This window comes from Coregonus clupeaformis, unplaced genomic scaffold, assembly GCF_020615455.1.
Source record: "Coregonus clupeaformis isolate EN_2021a unplaced genomic scaffold, ASM2061545v1 scaf4252, whole genome shotgun sequence".
In the NCBI taxonomy this organism is placed as follows: Eukaryota; Metazoa; Chordata; class Actinopteri; order Salmoniformes; family Salmonidae; genus Coregonus; species Coregonus clupeaformis.
The window spans coordinates 1-21,912 of record NW_025537706.1 but is presented as its reverse complement, the minus strand read 5'-3'; the positions used below and the strand labels follow the sequence as shown (position 1 = coordinate 21,912).

Below are 21,912 nucleotides of genomic sequence, written 5' to 3'. Positions count from 1 at the left end.
CCAGTACATCACTGGGGCCGAGCTCCCTGCCACCAGGACCTCTATATCAGGTGATGTGAAAGAAGGCCCAGAGAAATTGTCAAAGACCCAGACCACCCAAGCCATAGACTATTTTCTCTGTTGCCGCACGGCAAGAGGTGCACCGGTCTATCAAGTCTGACACCAACAGGCTCTTAAACAGCTTCTATCCCCAAGCAATACGATTGATAAATAGCTAACAAAATAGCTACACAGACTGAGTTTACCTTGTATCTTTATTGACCTTTTATTTAAATATTTGCACGGTCTCTATGCACACCACAGGAGGCTGTTGAGGGAGAACGGCTCATAAAAATGGCCGGAACGGAGCTAATGGAATGTCATGAAACACATGGAAAACGATGTCTTTGATGTGTTTGATACTATTCCTCTCCAGCCATTACCACGAGCCCGTCCTCCCCAATTAAGGTGCCACCAACCTCCTGTGATGCACACTCACAGGGCCCTACACACTCACACACACTGTCACTCCAACACACACACAAACACTCACTCCATCATTTGCTCATCAGTGGAGGCTGCTGAAGGGAGCTTCATAATAATGGCTGGAACGGAGCAAATGGAATGGCTTCAAACACATGGAAAGAATGTGTTTGATGTATTTGATACCATTCCATTTATTCCGCTCCATCCATTACCACAAGCCCGTCCTCCCAAATTAAGGTGCCACCAACCTCCTGTGATGCACATACAATTTATACTGACTCTACACACCCGCACACCCACTCACATGCAAGCTGCTGCTACTCTGTTTATCTTATATCCTGTTGCCTAGTCCCCTTACCCCTATACATATCTACCTCCATCCCTCCAGTATCCCTGCACATGTACATTTGGTATTGGAACTTACTTTTTAAATACTTCCTGTATATAGTATGCTTGCTTTTATATTTCCTATTCTTATTTCTTGTGTGTTTTTTCTAATAATACATTATTATTGATTAATGCATTGTAGGGTTTTGAGTTTGCAAGAAAGGCATTTCACTGTACTTGTGCATGTGACATTAAAACTTATCCAGCAACTTCACACAGCCATTGAAGAGGAGTGGGACAATATTCCACAGGCCACAATCAACAGTCTGATCAACTCTATGTGAAGGAGATGTGTCGCGCTTCATGAGACAAATGGTGGTCACACCAGATACCGACTGGTTTTTCTAATCCAGGCCCCTATTTTTTTTTAAGGTATCTGTGACCAACAGCTGCATATCTGTATTCCCAGTCATGTGAAATCCATAGATTAGGGCCTATGGAATTTATTTCAATTGACTGATTTCCATATATGAACTGTAACTCAGTAAAATCATTGAAATTGTTGCATGTTGCGTTAACATTTTTGTTCAGTGTTTGTGGATGAATTTACTTCTGCCAGATGCCTTTTATAAACAATTTGCGCTGAAGACCATTGCGCTACGTTTTTACCCATTGAATACCATTCAAAAAGCCTTCAAATGTTCAAAAACTACAAGGCTACTTCCTAGAAAACGACGAGCCACTTTCATGGTATAGTGCCTGATAGGTTTCCAGTTATGGGGCCCAATGTGGAAGAAAATGTGACTTTGGGATGTTTGAGATTAGTGTGGGAAACGCTCGGCTAATGATATGAGGGCCATCTCCGCAGATGAGAGTAAAGTACAAAAGCAATACAATTATGTTGGGCCGCCTTCTACAGAATAGTGCTTCGTTATTGGACAAATTCATTATCCCCCATTTCACAATCGTTTCAAAACGTTTTTCAATACTGAACACAACCCTGTTCTCAATTGGTCCAGTAGGTAGTGTTCACCTAACTGTGATGACAAGGTTTGATCATAAATCTAGGGGTGGAATCCCCAGTTGGGAGACAGGATTTTCTCAGGGCATTTTTTTCTTAACCCTCAATAGTTATTATTATACTGTACTCTATTCTAGCTTTTCTGCTACTACACTGTAGGCTACATTTAATTTATAGGCTACAATGACTCTACACATCTTATGTTCCATAATCCAATCTGGACAGTAGCCTCAGCAAGCACTGTAAACACTTAATTAACAGAACTAACAGGACTAAATTACTTGGTGTTACCTTAGATTGTAAACTGTCATGGTCAAAACATAGATTCAATGGTTGTAAAGATTTGGAGAGCTTTATCTATAATAAAGAGATGCTCTGCTTTTTTGACACCACACTCCACAAAGCAAGTCCTGCAGGCTCTAGTTTGATCTTATCTTGATTATTGTCCAGTCATATGGTCAAGTGCTGCAAAGAAAGACCTAGTTAAGCTGCAGCTGGCCCAGAACAGAGCGGCACGTCTGATTGTAGGCAGAAAGCTAATATTAATACTATGCATGCCAGTCTCTCATTGCTAAGAGTTGAGAAAAGACTGACTGCGTCACTTCTTGTTTTTATGGTTTTTTAATGTTTTTATGGAACTGCGGAAGCACAGTTCCCGCTCAGCCCAGTCAAAACTGTTCGCTGCTCTGGCACCCCCAATGGTGGAACAAGCTCCCTCACGACGCTAGGACAGCGGAGTCACTCACCACCTTCCGGAGACACTTGAAACCCCACCTCTTTAAGGAATACCTGGGATAGGATAAAGTAATCCTTCTACCCCCCCTTACCCCCACCCCACCCACCCCAAAAAAAAGCTGGCGTTTACGGGCTCCTAACCAATTGTGCTATTATGTGTGTTTTTCGGGTTATTTGTAACTTATTTTGTACATAATGTTTCTGCCACCGTCTCTTCTGACCGAAAAGAGCTTCTGGATATCAGGACAGCGATTACTCACCTCGTACTGGACGAAGATTTGATCTTTAACAAGTCGGACGCGAAGGATTTACTACAGACATCCGACAAGGCCCAAATCCCCATCATTCGCATGAGAAAGAGACAAAGATATCGGGGACGTAGGTCTGGGTGCCATGTAAGGATCCAACAGCGAGTGGGTAATCTGCCACTACCATTAGTCCTATTAGCCAACGTACAATCATTGGATAACAAAATAGACGAACTACGATCAAGGATATCCTACCAACGGGACATTAAAAACTGTAATATCTTATGTTTCACCGAGGCGTGGCTGAACGACAGCGTCATGGATAACATACAGCTGGCGGGATATACGCTGCATCGGCAAGATTGAACAGCTGCCTCCGGTAAGACAAGGGGTGGCCGGTCTGTATATATTTATAAACAACAGCTGGTGCAATAAATCCAATATTAAGAAAATCTCTAGGTTTTGCTCGCCTGAGGTAGAGTATCTCATGATAAGTTGTAGACCACACTATTTACCAAGAGAGTTTTCATCTATATTTTTTGTAGCTGTCTATTTACCACCACAAACCGATGCTGGCACTAAGACCGCACTTAATGAGCTGTATAAGGCCATAAGCAAACAGGAAAACGTTCATCCAGAGGCGGCTCTCCTAGTGGCCGGGGACTTTAATGCAGGGGAAACTTAAATCCGTTTTACCAAATTTCTACCAGCATGTTAAATGTGCAACCAGAGGAAAAAAAACTCTAGACCACCTTTACTCCACACACAGAGACGCGTACAAAGCTCTCCCTCGCCCTCCATTTGGCAAATCTGACCATAATTCTATCCTCCAGATTCCTACTTACAAGCAAAAACTAAACCAATAAAGAAGTGGTCAGGTGAAGCAGATGGTAAACTACAGGACTGTTTTGCTAGCACAGACTGGAATATGTTCCGGATTCTTCCGATGGCATTGAGGAGTACACCACATCAGTCACTGGCTTCATCAATAAGTGCATCGATGACGTTGTCCCCACAGTGACCGTGACGTACATACCCCAACCAGAAGCCATGGATTACAGGCAACATCCACACTAAAAGGGTAGAGCTGCCGCTTTCAAGGAGCGGGATTCTAACCCGGATGCTTATAAGAAATCCCGCTATGCCCTCCAACGAACCATCAAACAGGCAAAGCGTCAATACAGAACTAAGATTGAATCGTACTACACCTGCTCCGACGCTCGTCGGATGTGGCAGGAAGCTTGCAAACTATTACAGACTACAAAGGGAAGCACAGCCGCGAGCTGCCAAGTGACACAAGCCTACCAGATAAGCTAAATTACTTCTATGCTCGCTTCGAGGCAAGCAACACTGAAGCATGCATGAGAGCATCAGCTGTTCCGGACGACTGTGTGATCACGGTCTCCGTAGCTGATGTGAGTAAGACCTTTATACAGGTCAACATTCACAAGACCGCAGAGCCAGACGGATTACCAGGACGTGTACTCCGAGCATGCACTGACCAACTGGCAAGTGTCTTCACTGACATTTTCAACCTGTCCCTGACTGAGTCTGTAATACCAACATGTTTCAAGCAGACCACCATAGTCCCTGTGCCCAAGAACACTAAGGTAACGTGCCTAAATGACTACCGACCCATAGCACTCATGTCTGTAGCCATGAAGTGCTTTGAAAGGCTGGTCATGGCTCACATCAACACCAAACCCTAGAACCACTCAAATTTGCATACCGCCCCAACAGATCCACAGATGACGCAATCTCTATTGCACTCCACACTGCCCTTTCCCACCTGGACAAAAGGAACACCTACGTGAGAATACTATTTATTGACTACAGCTCAGCGTTCAACACCATAGTGCCCTCAAAGCTCATCACTAAGCTAAGGACCCTGGGACTAAACACCTCCCTCTGCAACTGGATCCTGGACTACCTGAAGGGTAGGTAACAACACATCTGCCACGCTGATCCTCAACACGGGGGCCCCTCAGGGGTGCGTGCTCAGTCCCCTCCTGTACTCCCTGTTCACCCATGACTGCATGGCCAGGCACGACTCCAACACCATCATTAAGTTTGCCGACGTCACAAAAGTGGTAGGCCTGATCACCGACAACGATGAGACAGCCTATAGGGAGGAGGTCAGAGATCTGGCCATGTGTGGTGCCAGGATAACAACTTCTCCCTCAACGTGATTAAGACAAAGGAGATGATTGTGGACTACAGGAAAAGGAGGCCCGAGACGCCCCCATTCTCATTGACGGGGCTGTAGTGGAGCAGGTTGAGAGCTTCAAGTTCCTTGGTGTCCACATCACCATCAAACTATCATGGTCCAAACACACCAAGATAGTCGTGAAGAGGGCACGACAAAGGCTATTCCCCTCAGGAGACTGAAAAGATTTGGCATGGGTCCACAGATCCTCAAAGTTATACAGTTGCACCATCGAGACATCCTGACTGGTTGCATCACTGCCTGGTATGGCAACTGCTCGGCCTCCGACCACAAGGCACTGTAGTGCGTACGGCCCAGTACATCTATACCAGCTAATTAAATGGCTACCCCCCCCTCTTTTTACGCTGCTGCTACTCTGTTTATTATCTATGCATAGTCACTTTAACTCTACCTACATGTACATATTACCTCAATTACCTTGACTAACCTGTGCCCCCGCACACTGACTCTGTACCGGGTACCCCTGTATATAGCCTCGCTACTGTTATTTTACTGCTGCTCTTTAATTAGTTGTTATTTTTATTTTTTACTTTTACTTATCTGTTTTTTACTTAACACTTATTTTTCTTAAAACTGCATTGTTGGTTATGGGCTTGTAAGTAAGCATTTCACTGTAAGTATATGGCGCATGTGACAAATACAATTTGATTTGATTTGATTAATGGGGATCCTAATAAATCAAATAAAATAATCGAATAAAATTTTTTTAACAGAAGGGCATTCAAATGGAAATTGTTATTTTAACCACAGTGCCATCATTCACATAATTATATACTTCACCTTGCAAAAATGGAAAATAAAACAGACATGATGTAATTGTGGCTTTGATAGGATTTTGGTTATAAATAAAACATGACTAAATGGCTCAGAAACACAAGACAGTAGTGACTGTGTTAGTTAGACATCAACAAGCTGGTAGGTAGCAACTTTCTTATCGTTTTTTTTTAAATACTCGAAAGGAACTGCTCACAATGAAATGCTTTTTTCGATGGTCACCTGAGTGTTTGGAGAATGTGGTTTGGAGTTGAGGAGGGATGTTGTGAAGGGGTTGAGGAGGAACACTGCCCATCCATTTGACAAATGTACAACTATGCACTTCCAGTGGATTTTTGATTGAAAACAATGAATAAAAGCCCTACCTGTGGGTTGATTGTTAGATTGATGTTTTAGTTCCTTTAGGGAATTATTGTTAGTAGTTATGAACATAGAAAAAGCTTCTGAGTCTCTGAGTTTTGTCTGGATGAGTTTCTTCATGTGGGTGTGCAATGAAACCACAATGATGTGCAATTAACTGAAGATATTTTAAAATACTTGTTTTGCTGTCTCTCACATGGAGGTTTGATATGACAACATAATGTACAATATTTCTTTCCTTCTGTGTTTTTAACATTAAAACTCCCATGGCCAGATTGAATACCGTTGCAAGTGTGTGCTCAAACCTACAATTTGCAAACATTATGCAACATTATGCAAGACAAAACAGGAACAAAGCAAAACATGAAGGGTAGTATTTTAACATTGATTTCATTACATAAACCACCTTTCGGGAGTTTGCATAACAGTCTCAACCTGCCAAATGCCATCTGCATCTGTCATGTCTGCATAACGTTCACTGATACCTACAGTATGTAACCTCCAAACTGGACTGCAATAGAGTGACCATATAATGAGACCCCATTATTGGTTCTTGAAAACGTATATGGCTGCATAGGATCAAAATATACTACAAAATATTTGTAATCACATACAAGGCTCTTCATGGCATGGCCCCCTTTACTGCTTTAAAACTACATCCCCACCAGCATCGTCAGAAACTCTGGCTCTTCTGTCCAAGTCCAAATATCAGACATGGGGCATATGGACTGCCCACCTGAGAAAAATCAGTCAGGCTACTATTCTGTCCTCTTAAAAGTAATTTTTCTTTAGTAAAAATAAATCTCATTACTGTGTGACCTGAGTGTTCTTATTCCTTTATGCAAGCTCTCATTTAGTTGTTTCCAATATTTTAGTTCAATGGCATCCTTCCGTTATAGTGCAGTTGTATAGTATTTATCTTATTAATTACCCATGACATGTAAGCGTGTGCAAGATTTTCACTGACTGGACATCACAAAACAACATTCCCAAGATTTGAGAAACTTTTTTTTTTAAACATCTTGAAGCAAGACTTTGGTTGAATTGGTTAACGTCTGCTGTGCTTTTGCAATTTACCAATATTCTGAGAGACCACAGCATCTGTCAGCCTACAGTATATAAACTGCAGGTCTATCATGTTCACAACAGACTGATTCCGGGCATCAAGCAATCATTTACCATGGCACCCGTCTTTGTGCTGACCGTTTTCATCGCTGTTCTCTGCTCAGTTCAGGGCCGATCTACAAGGGTAAGGGTCTATCTGAGACTATTGGGAAAAAGCTGTGCATGATGCTGAATTATGTGAGTTTTAAACAAATTTGAACATATTTCCTTCTGCTATTGCCATACAGAAAGCTTCATTTGAAAGGACTGAAGATGACATGGAAATTGGTATGTTCATCCTCTCTTTATAAGCATTGAGCTGTTACATGACATTGTATCATGTCATCTAAACCTGGTTTTATTAATCATTCATTGTTATAATGTAAATTACATATATTATCTTATTATTATATTAGTTATTAAGGACACAGTTGCATTTAAGATCATTTTTATCCCATTCTACAGACAGCACCAGAACCAACAGCATTGAGGAGGATGAATTTTCTGCTTCAACGCTCATTGAGAAGGCCAACAGAAATCTTGGTAAGGCAGTCTGTATGTTCCTACTCTATATTTAATGACATCAAGAATGAAAAACAGATAATAACCTTCACTTGGTGTTGTTTTCTAGGAAAAAGACTTGATGAGCCACTAGTCATGTTTGGGGACATCGCAGTATATACTGGGTTCATGAACGCTGACCCCTGCACAGCTCGTGGCTGCAAGTGGCAGAAGTCCTCTGATGGGAACGTTTACGTGCCCTATGTGATCTCTAATCAATACTGTAAGTATTTTGTTCTCTGAAATGAGTTTATGCTGAGCCTAATGGTTTGGTTTTACTATATTATATGAGTCTGTGTGCAGGTGTGTGTATTGAGTTTCTGACTTTCTTATCGCTCCATTGAGCAGCGGCCCGGGAGAGGTCCGTGGTGAAGGTGGCCTGCAAACATTTGCTGCATCAACCTGCATCCGATTCTTTCCCGAACCAATCAGAGGGACTTTGTGGACATCCAGTCGCAGTCAGGGTATGACCACTGCACATTACATTGCTAGGCTTGTTATACTTGTCTTCTGCCACTCTTATTTACTTAGTATTTACTTGACTATTTACTTTACTGTTATTGCTACATACAAATAATACTCTATCGCTTTTAGAAATGACCTTGTCTTCCGTATACACCCTTGTTTGTAGCTGTTTCTCGTTTATTGGACGCCGGGGCAATGGCCAGGTGGTGTCTCTTAGTAGGAACGGATGTGTCTTTCTGTCTGTGGTGCAGCATGAACTGCTGCACGCCTTGGGCTTCAACCACGAGCAAACACGCAGTGACCGTGATAGCAATGTTCAAATCCTGTCTCAGAACATTATTCCTGGTTAGTGCTTTCTACGTCCATGGATGCTGGCTTTATAATATATATATATTGAAACAATTTCATAGGGAAATAATAAATAATATAGTGTACAACATATGTAAATTTTATTCCTGCCCGTTTTGAGTAAGAAATCTTAGTATCACTTTAATAATATTAATGGAAAAGCTTGATTAAACTATTTATAGTGTACTACTATTTGATTATAATAATAATACATTAGTATTTAATTATTTGTAAACATGTAGAAACATTGACAAGGATTTGTAAGCATTATAAGCTTTACAATTAATAAGCATTTATAACATTCATAATCTGTAAAGCATTTCTTTATAAGCGTGACTTACTCATGAAAGTTATTATAATGTGTAAGAAAATTATTTATCATACATTTTCCATCCTAGGAATGGAATCCAATTTCATAAAGATCGACACAATTAACTTGGGGACTCCATATGACTATAATTCTGTCATGCACTACTCAAGGTAAGTTGAGGGAATTAATATAAAGGTTTTCTTTACTACAATAACAGCTGTAATGTTACATGGCTAAAATAAGATAAATCATTTTCCCTTTCATAGTCTACTCATGTCATCCTCTAATTTCAATTGATGGCGTGAGAGCTTTCTGCCCTATGTTGTCTGGTTCCAGGTTTGCCTTCTCCAGGAACACACAGCCCACCATTCTTCCAATCCCTGACAATAATGCAGTTATTGGCAGAGCAACTCAGATGAGCCCGATTGATATTCTGCGGATCAATCGTCTCTACAACTGCAGTAAGTGCTAAGACCTGTTTATCATAACTGTGAAGAATAAAAGTTGTGATTATTGTACCTGCCTGTAAGCTTCACCCCATCGTCGCTCAATCAATTAGAAATATTTGGGAATATAGTATTTGAATTGAATGTAGTAATATTCTGTTTTTATACCGTTATAAATGGGTGTACAGCTTATTTTTTAAAGCCTTGAGCACCATCAACTCAAAAGGCAGAAATACAGTATGTTAATTCTAATTATATAATTTCTCTTTCCCTTCTCTTTTATTAGCGGGACAGCCGTTGGAGTGATTTGAGAAGTGCGCTGGTAGAGCGTCTGCTGAGGTTGTAACTGCAGTTATAGCTTGCTTTTCGACTTTGAACATGAACTCAAGAAACAAATGATATGTCATGCTGAAAGAATGAATTGAGATGCAGATAACCATTTTTTGTGCAAGTATATCTTTACGTCTGTATATCAGATCTGATATAGCTTATCATAGATAGAACATTGGTATGGCAAAGCAAAGTACTGTAGACTACTGAAGCATTATCACAATAAATAAGATGTATTTGATAGACCGCTCTATGTTTGTTTTGGTTTATGTTGATTTTTCTGATTGAAATGGTACATTGATGGGGATTATCATATAACGTGCACAGGTGTCCAATTGGTTTAGTGAGTCAAACTGAAACCTTTTGTATTTTAACAAGGCTATCTGTTAGATTAATTTGGATTTTAAGAATAATGACTAAAGAATTTCACCCCAAACACAGTATAAATGTTAGAATTATCATGTAGTGTCAATCCACTAACAGAAGGGGCGTTACTAACCATTCAAGGGGGAAGGCGGGAACTGTTTAAGAAAGGTGGGAGGAGCATAGTGTCTTTGTTTGTCAAGGGGTATAAAAACAGGAGATTTGTGTTTTTGAGCAGAGCTCTCGCCATGAATAAAAATACAGATAAGAATACAGATAAGACTACCGACGTTAAGGCTAATCTAAAGATGGTGCTGGCTAAAGCTAAAACTGGCGAGTGTAGAGAGTATAGAGATATTGTTATCCACGTCGGCACCAACGATGTTAGGATGAAACAGTCAGAGGTCACCAAGTGCAACATAGCTTCAGCTTGTAAATCAGCTAGAAAGATGTGTCGGCATCGAGTAATTGTCTCTGGCCCCCTCCCAGTTAGGGGAAGTGACGAGCTCTACAGCAGAGTCTCAGCACTTAATCGCTGGTTGAAAACTGTTTTCTGCCCCTCCCAAAAGATAACATTTGTGGATAATTGGCCCTCTTTCTGGGACTCACCCACAAACAGGACCAAGCCTGACCTGCTGAGGAGTGACGGACTCCATCCTAGCTGGAGGGGTGCTCTCCTCTTATCTACCAACATAGATAGGGCTCTAACTCCTCTAGCCCCACAGTGAAATAGGGTGCAGGCCAGGCAGCAGGCTGTTAGCCAACCTGCCAGCTTAGTGGAGTCTGCCAATAGCACAGTCAGTGTAGTCAGCTCAGCCATACCCATTGAGACTGTGTCTGTGCCTCGACCTAGGTTGGGCAAAACTAAACATGGCGGTGTTCACTTTCACTGCTATGCGGATGACACACAGCTGTACATTTCAATGAAACATGGTGAAGCCCCAAAATTGCCCTCGCTAGAAGCCTGTGTTTCAGACATAAGGAAGTGGATGGCTGAAAACTTTTTACTTTTAAACTCGGACAAAACAGAGATGCTTGTTCTAGGTCCCAAGAAACAAAGAGATCTTCTGTTAAATCTGACAATTCATCTAGATGGTTGTAAAGTCGTCTCCAAATAAAACTGTGAAGGACCTCGGTGTTACTCTTGACCCTGATCTCTCTTTTTGACGAACATATCAAGACTGTTTCAAGGACAGCTTTTTTCCATCTACGTAACATTGCAAAAATCAGAAATTTTCTGTCCAAAAATGATGCAGAAAAATTAATCCATGCATTTGTTACTTCTAGGTTAGACTACTGCAATGCTCTATTTTCCAGCTACCCGGATAAAGCACTAAATAAACTTCAGTTAGTGCTAAATACGGCTGCTAGAATCCTGACTAGAACCAAGAAATTTGATCATATTACTCCAGTGCTAGCTTCCCCACACTGGCTTCCTGTTAAGGCAAGGGCTGATTTCAGGTTTTACTGTTAACCTATAAAGCGTTACATGGGCTTGCTCCTACCTATCTTTCGAGTTGGTCCGCCGTACATACCAATACGTACGCTACGGTCACAAGACGCAGGCCTCCTAATTGTCCCTAGAATTTCTAAGCAAACAGCGGGAGGCAGGGCTTTCTCCTATAGATCTCCATTTTTATGGAACAGTCTGCCTACCCATGTGAGAGACGCAGACTCGGTCTCAACCTTTAAGTCTTTACTGAAGACTTATCTCTTCAGTAGGTCATATGATTGAGTGTAGTCTGGCCCAGGAGTGTGAAGGTGAACGGAAAGGCTGGAGCAACGAGCATGCCCTTGCTGTCTCTGCCGGGCGTTCCCTCTCCACTGGGGTTCTCTGCCTCTAACCCTGTTGCAGGGGCTGAGTCACTGGCTTGCTGGTGCTCTTTCATGCCGTCCCTGGGAGGGGTGCGTCACTTGAGTGGGTTGAGTTACTGACGTGATCTTCCTGTCTGGGTTGGCGCCCCCTTGGTTTGTGCTGTGGTGGAGACCTCTGTGGGCTATACTCGGCCTTGTCTCAGGATTGTAAGTTGGTGGTTGGGGATATCCCTCTAGTGGGTGCGGGGCTGTGCTTTGGCGGAGTGGGTGGGGTTATATCCTTCCTGTTTGGCCCTGTCCGGGTGGTTTCTTCGGATGGGGCCACAGTGTCTCCGGACCGCTCCTGTCTCAGCCTCCAGTATTTATGCTGCAGTAGTTTATGTGTCGGGGGGCTGGGGTTAGTTGGTTATACCTGGAGTACTTCTCCTGTCTTATCCAGTGTCCTGTGTGAATTTAAGTATGCTCTCTCTAATTCTCCGTTCTCTCTTTCTCTCTGAGAACCTGAGCCCCTAGGACCATACGTCAGGACTACCGGGCATGATGACACCTTGCTGTCCCCAGTCCGCCTGGCCTTGCTGCTATTCCAGTTTCAACTGTTCTGCCTGCGGCTACGAAACCCCTACCTGTCCCAGACCTGCTGTTTTCAACTCTTTAATGATCGGCTATGAAAAGCCAACTGAGAGACCTGAGCCCTAGGACCATACGTCGGGACTACCGGCCGTGGTGACTCCTTGCTGTCCCCAGTCCGCCTGGCCTTGCTGCTATTCCAGTTTCAACTGTTCTGCCTGCGGTTATGGAACCCCTACCTGTCCCAGACCTGCTGTTTTCAACTCTTAATGATCGGCTATGAAAAGCCAACTGAGATTTATTCCTGATTATTATTTGACCATGCTTGTCACTTATGAACATTTTGAACATCTTGGCATGGTTCTGTTATAATCTCCACCCCGGCACAGCCAGAAGAGGACTGGCCACCCTCATAGCCTGGTTCCTCTCTAGGTTTCTTCCTAGGCTTTCGCCTTTCTAGGGAGTTTTTCCTAGCCACCGTGCTTCTACACCTGCATTACTAGCTGTTTGGGGTTTTAGGCTGGGTTTCTGTACAGCACTTCGAGATATTAGCTGATGTAAGAAGGGCTATATAAAATAAAATTGATTGATTGATTGATTGTGAGTTGTGGACCTTGAATCATTGATGATTAAAACCAGAGCCTTACAACCTCTGGTAATGATTCAAGCTTAGGGTGAATTAGAGATAAAAATTCACATGACAGATTGGTCCTTCGAGCCGGAGCTTAATACATCTTTATCGTTCTAGAGACACCGAAATCCGTGCACGGGCGGGTGATAGCATCCGTTACAGAGTCCTGGCCTTCCACGTTAAGGTTAATAAACAGGCCGGTGATTACTCTTTATGAACGATAAAGACGTTAACAAGTTTGAAAAAGCATTTTAATCCAGACTGCAAGGAAAAGGTCAGTAATTTTTATTCATGGATTTTGGTAAAATGAGTTGAACTTAGTTACCAAAGAAGGTAATAATTATTACGACAGAGAGGGTCCGCAATTGATCCTAGAGGTAAATAGCTATTACAAAAAAAAACTAGTCCGAAATGACATGGTAGTGAATTGCAATCACAAATGTAAACTAAGTTAATATTGTCATTGTACGAATTGCAATGTTCGAGTATAAACAGGGAAATAATTATCATCGTATGATAGGGATGTGTCGGGAGTTCATATATGCGACTGGGCATTTGCTAGAACTGTGCAAACAAGTTTGACGGATGATAAGGTCGTATGTGTGTGAGACTTAATCCCTCGGAGACGTGATCATTATTTCAGGGGTGGAGGAAAAAAATAAGTTGTGTGAGAAAAAAATTGGGTAACTTACTCTTTTCCTGAAACCGGAGTTTTAAATAGAAACTCTGGGTTAGGGGGTTAAATAATTTTAAAGGGTTAATTACAAAAGCAAGAGGGCACTAAGAGATTAGCTCCTACGAGAAATAATTCGGGAGGGAATTATTTAAAAAACAAAAAGGGGGGAGGGATTTCTTATTGTTCCACGATGGGAAAGACATCTTCTAAACAAGTCCGAGAATTAACGGGAGATGAAAGAAATATGTTTTAGGGATCCATTTGGGAGAAGAGGTATGAATTTATTGGGCATCTCGAAGTAAAAAAGTTAGTAGGCAGATGCATATAAAATTAGATGAAAAAACAGCAAGCGGAGGGCTAGAGACAGCGAGGGTATGGCTTTTTGAAGCGCGAAGGAGAGAGAAAGGGATATACAGAAAAATGAAGTTTCAGGACCTCCCCCACAGCAAAGAGGAGAGAGGTTATATCCAGAGTTGGTAGAGCAAGCTTGGAAAGAAAGCCCAGATGACACCGTTGTCATGTGTAAAAGAAGATTAGGGGTGATCCCCGTCCTTCCCCCACCATATGACGGCCAAGCCGGAATGTTGGAAGGGCGGGAAGACGGAGGGCAGAGTAAAGAGGCCAGTGAAGAGAACAAAGAGGGGGAAGTTTTACAACAGGAGGTAGTCAGGTTAAGAATAGAATTGGCTAAAAACACCACAAAGCGATTATTTGAGAGGTACCTATAAAATCCAACGATGTGGTCCTCTGTAGCTCAGCTGGTAGAGCACGGCGCTTGTAACGCCAAGGTAGTGGGTTCGATCCCCGGGACCACCCATAATAAAAAATTTATGCACGCATGACTGTAAGTCGCTTTGGATGGAAGCGTCTGCTAAATGACATATTATTATGCGTGTGTATGAGCTTTCGCACTCAAACGTAGACGTACGTTATGAGTGGGAAAGTAGAGAATATTTGCATTTTTGGTCAGTTGGCGGACGCTCTAATCCGGAGCGATTTGAAGAGCCAATAGAGGTTTGCATGGAACTATTCTGTCGTGTTGGGCATTTGAATGGCAGAAGGTGAAACATGTGTGTATGAGGAAATTCAACGGCGGGTATAAATGATAACCGGATACTACTTAGTATTTGGTTGGTTAAATGCTAAATAAAAGATTTGAGGCGTGGTTATGGGGGAACTAGGAAGACGCACTTATTCAAAAAGGAATGGGTGGAGAGATAGTTTTTTTACGTGTATTAAAAAGTTGCATTAGATAGACATATCTAGAATATTACTAAAGCTATGAAAATATGTTATAAGTACTAATGACATTATTTCCTAAGAAGGAAAATTGTAGGGAAGTTTCCCGCGCCTCCCCATAATGTAGGAAGGAACAGGAGAGGGGGGAGTGAGAGACAGGACATCGTTCAAATGGTAGGGATGTCATTAAGTGTATGCTGATAAATAATATCAAGCGTTTGTTTTATTGATTGGGGCCGAATCAGAGAAAACTGTTAAAGATATTGAATAGCGAACTGAAAATGAAAGGCATAAAATACAGAATAATTGGACGATTTTAAAACGATAATTTATTTTGGTTAGGGAAGCAAGTGGCATTGGCTGTTGTGCTGGGGGAATAGCGCCAGCCTGTGGTGGGTTCTGGATTTGTTATAAATAACTTTATATTTTAAACTAAAATGAATAGACTACAATTTGAACATCAGAAAAAGGACAATATAATTCGTAATAGTTATTATAATTATTATTGATAGTTATTGCAGTTATTATTATCCTGAGTGGCGCAGTGGTCTAAGGCACTGCATCGCAGGGCTAACTGTGCCACTAGAGATCCTGGTTCGGATCCAGGCTCTGTCGCAGCCGACAGCGACCGGGGAGACTCATGGGCGGCGCACAATTGGCCCAGTGTCGTCCAGGGTAGGGGGAAAATGGCCGGCAGGGATGGAGCTCGGTTGATAGAGCATGGTGTTTGCAACGCCAGGGTTATGGGTTCAATTCCCACGGGGGAGGCCAGTAAAAAAATAAAGATAAAAATAATACAAATGTATTCACTAGGTTGCTCTGGATAGGAGCGTCTGCTGGGTGACTAGAATGTAAATGTATTATCATTGATTCAGTAATGATAGGAGGGAAGTAGCGATAGAGCTGAGAGGGTTGAGAGTTGAGGACAAGGAGAATGATTTGTGGCTCTGGTTGGCGGGAAAAAGGAGAGGCAGAGACAGACTTAGAGAGACAGAGGAAGTTAGAGAGGGAGAGAATAAAAGGCTGAGAGACAGAGATAACAGTTTCTGGAGCTTGAAAAGCAGAGACTAACAGAGTAAGAAAAGGAACAGACGAGAGCAGAGTATTTAATGGCCACTAGGGGAAATAGCTGGGATCGGTAAAACTCCAGGATAGAAGAGGAGAGAGATTTATTAGGGGGTGGATCAAATAATTGATAATGGATCATTTGAATGAGATCACATGTAGCGATTTAGAGTAATCAATTAAATAATCATTGTATACTCGAGGAATTTTGAGGGATTTTATGAGGTTAGGCATATTTGGGTCACAAGAGGGAGCTACCAAATTAAGTTGAGCCTAACTATCTTTGATTGTTATTTTTTCAATTGGGTTTTTCAAATAAAATAAAAACACACCCAGCATGATGTTTATAAAGGGTTGTTATGTTGAATTTAGGGAATTTTCAACAGTTCATAGGTGGTGTTTACTATGCTGTGGGATGGAACGGTTTATTGGGTGATATTTGAAACTAAATTCATGGAATAAGCTGCAGTAATCAGAAGAATGTACAATCTAGGGAGACAACTATTGCCTAGATCATTGATTTAGCAATAGGGTCAGGTAGATAAGGAAAATAAGAAAACAATTAGATGAAGAATGATGAGCTTTTTTGGTAAGGATAGACTTCTGTAAAGCTAAGGTCGTCATTATGTACTGCATACGGGTAAATCAAGTGATCTTATCTATGGGAAGGCAATGGCGGCCCATGGTAAAATCATTTGGAACTCTGAGGAGGAAGAACAGGTTATGTTGTTGCTCTCTTCCCAAACAGTCTTAGCTTTTAATAAATATATCAGGGATGTTACCCAAATGGTAGAGAGTAACGAGGGATATGACATTGGTAGTGATTTAAAGATGATGAAGTTTTTTGGTGGGCTATTAGATATAACTGGGTTAATCATGAACGTAGAGATTTTTATTCTTTGTTGCTAGACAGAAGACTTAAGTGACTTAAAAAAATAGACTTGTCATGTCCAACAATCCAGTCTTCAGGTCAAGCCCGGGAGAGCCGGGGTAGAACAGAGGTTGAACTAAACATAAGTGTTTTTACAAGATAAGAGATTGTTTGATTGGATTACTAATTGATTCTGAACTGAATGAAAGTCGAATTTAGCCGCCATAAAGAGAAAGGAAGTGGGAGGAGCAATAAAGAAGCAAAAAGAATCTCAAAAATGAAAGGCATGGCAATTGGTTGATAAATAACCTAAGGGAATGTTTAGGAAGGTGGAGAAAAATTGACACATAAGCAGAACTATGTGTCAAGAGGGGGAAGAGGCTAATTGTATTAGATAATATACGAAGGAGAGGACAAAATACTTTAAAAAAAACATTTTTAGATAGTCTAAAAAGAGAATGCAGTCAGAAATTGTTACATTAATCTGAACATGTGAAGATAGTTTATTAACCACACCCGTATGTCAGAGGTTTTGTGCCCCACAGGTGAACTAAAGGAGAAGGTGACCCACTATCTAACCAGGTGACTGGTGAGCATCCAGTCACTAGAAGAGAAAACTGGAAGCAGGCCTGTTGGGAAGGGCCCTATCAGGTTATGTTGGTAACCACCTTGGCCATTAGAATAGCAGAGAGAGAACCTGGGTCCATGTTACCCACTGCAAGAAGGTAAGACCACATACAAGCACCGCTTAGCACACGCAGAGTTGACGAGCGGAACTGCGCCACAGGGGTGCGGGGGTCACCTCTGTCAACGAAGATCTCCTACCCAGACCTATCATCACTGTAGTGTGTTCCTAGGGTGTGAGTTGGGGGTGGTACCGAACAGAAGGACTCAAGACAGGAGAGGGTTGGGTTTTTGTGGAATATGCGGTGACCCTGAACTGCATCATAGTCTCGGCAATAGTCGTGGTAGGTCAAAATCCACCACCACCTCGCACCAATTACGCCTTTATGGCCTTTTACCATTATTGGAAGTCAAAGGGAAATCACACCCGACATACTGACCATCAAGGGCAGTGATCTACAAAATAGGAGTCAGAGAAGGGTGGGGAGTAAGATTCAAAATTATGATTAGGGATCTTATCAGAGCGGATAAGCAAGCAACATGTGGGATTATAAGATCCCGTTGTATTTATGTTCAGCCCCCTCAGCGGATTGTTCCTAAGCTCAGGTATTTAGGGACATACTGGGGAAGGAGATATGAGGCAGGGAGGGCTGGACGTCCAGATGGAGGATAAAAGGTATAACGACATCCCCATGAGATTATAACAATGTAATCACTAAAGAACATGAAAAAGAACTTACTGAAACTTGCTTAGTTCACATAAACACTTGTCTAAGATTATATTTGATGAGTCAAAAGATATAGAGGAGCACTATACTGGCATTAATCCATTAATACAATGGTAAATCATCAAGGGATGGATTCAATTTGACCTAACCCAATCCACTATAAAAGAAATTTTCTCCTCCAGAATGAACATAGAAGTGGGGGGGGTCTGATAAGAATCTCTGGTTAAAAGTGGATAAAATACCCTAGTTATTTTTGCATGCTCCATTGGGCTACCAACTAATGTGGGCCAGCCCCATGCCAAGGCAATGTTCCCGTGTATTAACCTGGGAGTCCAATCAAAAAAACCAAATTGCATTGGGCTATTTCAAAATTACATACTCGGCCCGCCCACCTAAATTCCTTTACTCTGGTGAATAGCAGTGTTACAGACATATAATGGCACCCGTAGCGGTGATTTTATTTTAATAATGATACTATTTAGATAAGAGGAAGGAAAAAAAATTAAACCTAACCATCTTGACTAAATGTGTGGTGGGCATGCACTAAACGGGAGCATTCGGCCAACTTACCAGGGGATGGGTGGTAGGTGTACCAGTATTGTTTCACTGTATTTCATCAAACCAGTACAATTGAGAAAAATAAATAAGTCAGGAAGGAAGAAATAGCCCAATTTGGATAGATGGTATAGGCATCCCCAGGGAGTGTTCAAGCCGAATACAAAGCTATAAATCAAATATGGAGGTTTTACTACAACATTTTTTTCTGGTAAACAAACAAAAATATGGATTGGATAAATTATATCTATTACACCACGCGATTTATTGACAAACTAGAGAGATGCAGTAAGGGATCTCTTATCCGCCATCCCTCTCTTAGTAGGGTCGGTTCTAGATCCGCCGGTGTCTACCATAGAAAGATGCCATTGTTGCATTTTATCCCTAACAACACCCCCTGGATAACATCCCCAGAGCTCTTACAGAATTAACTGCACTGATAGAAGGATGAAGCTAACTAGAAATTCGTACATTGTGGATAGGAGTGGTTTGATGAAATATTTGATAAATGGAAAACCCTAGCAACCACCATCTTAGGAAATCAGTGTTTTATTATTCTTGTATTATGTGAATTTATCTTGTTTCCTGTATCCGATTGGTGAGTCAGCGTTGTGAAATGCATATCTAAACAATGATAAGATACTACTCAGGATCTGACCGGGGAATTAAAAACAATCCTCCGGCTTAGTATACGTTTACTAAATCCCAATTGGATGATTTTATTAGTTCTGAATGCAATCTCACTGAGATTAATCATGTTAAATACTTTATCCTGAATGTAAGAATATTTAGTCAAAGGGTTGAATTATTAAATTAATTTGGATTTTAAAATAATACTAACGAATTTCACCCCAAACACAGTATAAATGTTAGAATTATCATGTAGTGTCAACCACACTAACTAACAGAAGCGTTACTAACCATTCAAGGGGAAAGCCAGAACTGTTTAAGAAAGGTGGGAGGAGCACTAGTATTTTGTTTGTCAAGAGTATAATCAGGGAGATTTGTTTTTTCGAGCTCTACGCCATGAATAAAAACCACAATAAACTTGTAGTTGTGACCTTGAGATCATTGATGATTAAAACCAGAGCTAACACAACCTCTGGTAATGATTCAAGCTTAGGGTGAATTAATAAATTCACATACCATACTATCTCACCAAACTACTCAATACCCTCTCATTACTTTACATTTTATCATTTTCAACCTATATCTCTTACAGAGCAATTAGGTTATTGCCTAAGCACATTTCGATCATTGTTGCGCTCTTATCCCTCTTGCATTCACCCCTGGCCAGTGGGATACTTCCACAGGGAGAGTAGAAGGATTACTTTATCCTATCCCAGGTGTTCCTTAAAGGTGGTTTCAAAATGTCTCTCCGGTGGTCAGGTGACTCCTGTTTTCGTGAGGGCTTGTTCCACCATTAGGTGCCAGAGCAGCGAACAGCTCGACTGGGCCTGGCAGAGCGAAATATGCTTCCCGCAGGGCGGAGCCAGCCCAGGCCAGAGGTGGATGACGCATAATGCCTTCGCTGTTAGTGATCAGAGCCTGAAGGTACGGAGGTCGTTCCCCTCCTGCTCCATAGCAAAAGCACCATGAACGAATACCAGTTCTAAGCCAGTGGAGTGTCACCGGAGGGGGGGGTGCGTGAAAAATGAGGTTGAACCCAGGCCCAGAGCTGCGGCATTCTGGATGAGTTGTAGGGGTTTAATGGCACAGGCAGCCCAGCCAACAGCCAGTTACAGCTAATCCAGGCGGGGAGATGACAAGTGCCTGGATCAGTTACCTATGCACGCTTCCTGTGTAAGGCAAGTCGTACTCTCAGATGTTGTCGAGCATGAGCCTGCAGGATCGATCACCCCTTGCATGTTGAGGAAAGCGACAGGGTCTTTCAGGAGTCACGTCCAAAAAGCTCTTCGCACTCTGGGAAGGAAACACATTATCATATCATGAGGCGGACAGTCCTTCCCGGGGAGGAAGACTCCGTCTTGCCGGGTTGCCACTGGGTGTATCCTATCCATACTGATATATCGGCGGCAATGCCAGAGAATCTATTTTGCCACCTGGTTATCAGAAGGGGGAAAGGAGAATATTAGTTGTGTATCGTCAGTGTAGCAATGATAGGAGAGGCCATGTGAGGATTGCCAATGAGCCAAGTGACTTGGTGTGCATAGGGAGAAAAAGGGGAGGGCCTAAACTGAGCCAAGGACACACCAGTGGTGAGCGTGGTGCGGAGACATTCTCGCCGCCACTTGAGCCAGGAGCGGCTCAGGTGAGGCCGCAATCCAGGAGTGAGCCGCCCCGGAGAGTGCCCAGCTCGGAAGAGGTGGGGGGGGATCTGATGGTTCACTATCAAAGGCAGCAGACAGGTCTAGAAGGACAGAGCAGGGGGGGGAGGTTGGCTTTAGCAGTGCGGAGAGCCTCCGTGACACAGAGGAAAAGAGCAGTCTCAGTTGATTAACCCAGTCCTGAAACCTGACTGGTTTGATCAAAGGTCATTCTGAAGGATAGCAAGAGGTTGCTACCTGGGATCGTGTTGGTTTTTTTGAGAGGGGGTGCAACTCTTCGCTCTCTTGAAGCCAGGGACATGGCCAGCGGTCAAAGATGATTGATCAGTCACGTGAGTGATCCCGGTGGTCTGGAGAAGAGAGGGGATATAGCGGGCAGGTTGTTCAGGCGGCCTGCAGTCACTGTCCATAATTTTATCTGGAGGGGGAGAGTCACTGGGTAGGGCAGTGCTTAGCAACCAGCAAGTTTCATTAAACTTAACAAACAGATCGATTCTCAACCTTCTTTTTCACCAGTAGTTTACAAAGTCATCCACAGGGGGGGAGGGGGGGGGGATTCAGCAGTGAGGAGAATGTGGCAAAAAGAGCTTCCCTAGGGTTAGAGGCAGATGCTTGAACTTTGAGTGGTGAGAAAGTGGCCTTAGCAGCAGAAACAGATGAAGAAAATTAGAGAGTGTAAAGATGCCAGTCGGCAGGGAGTTTAGTTTTCTTCCATTTCCGCTCAGCTGCCGGGAGGCTCTGTTCTGTGAGCTCGCAATGAGTCATCAAG

The 21,912-nt window shown here is 42.4% G+C and overlaps 1 pseudogene; it reads left to right on the top strand.

Moving 5' to 3' along the window:
- Positions 1-7,294: 7,294 nt before the first annotated feature.
- Positions 7,295-9,964, top strand: LOC123490627 (annotated as a pseudogene).
- The last annotated feature ends 11,948 nt before the right edge of the window (positions 9,965-21,912 follow it).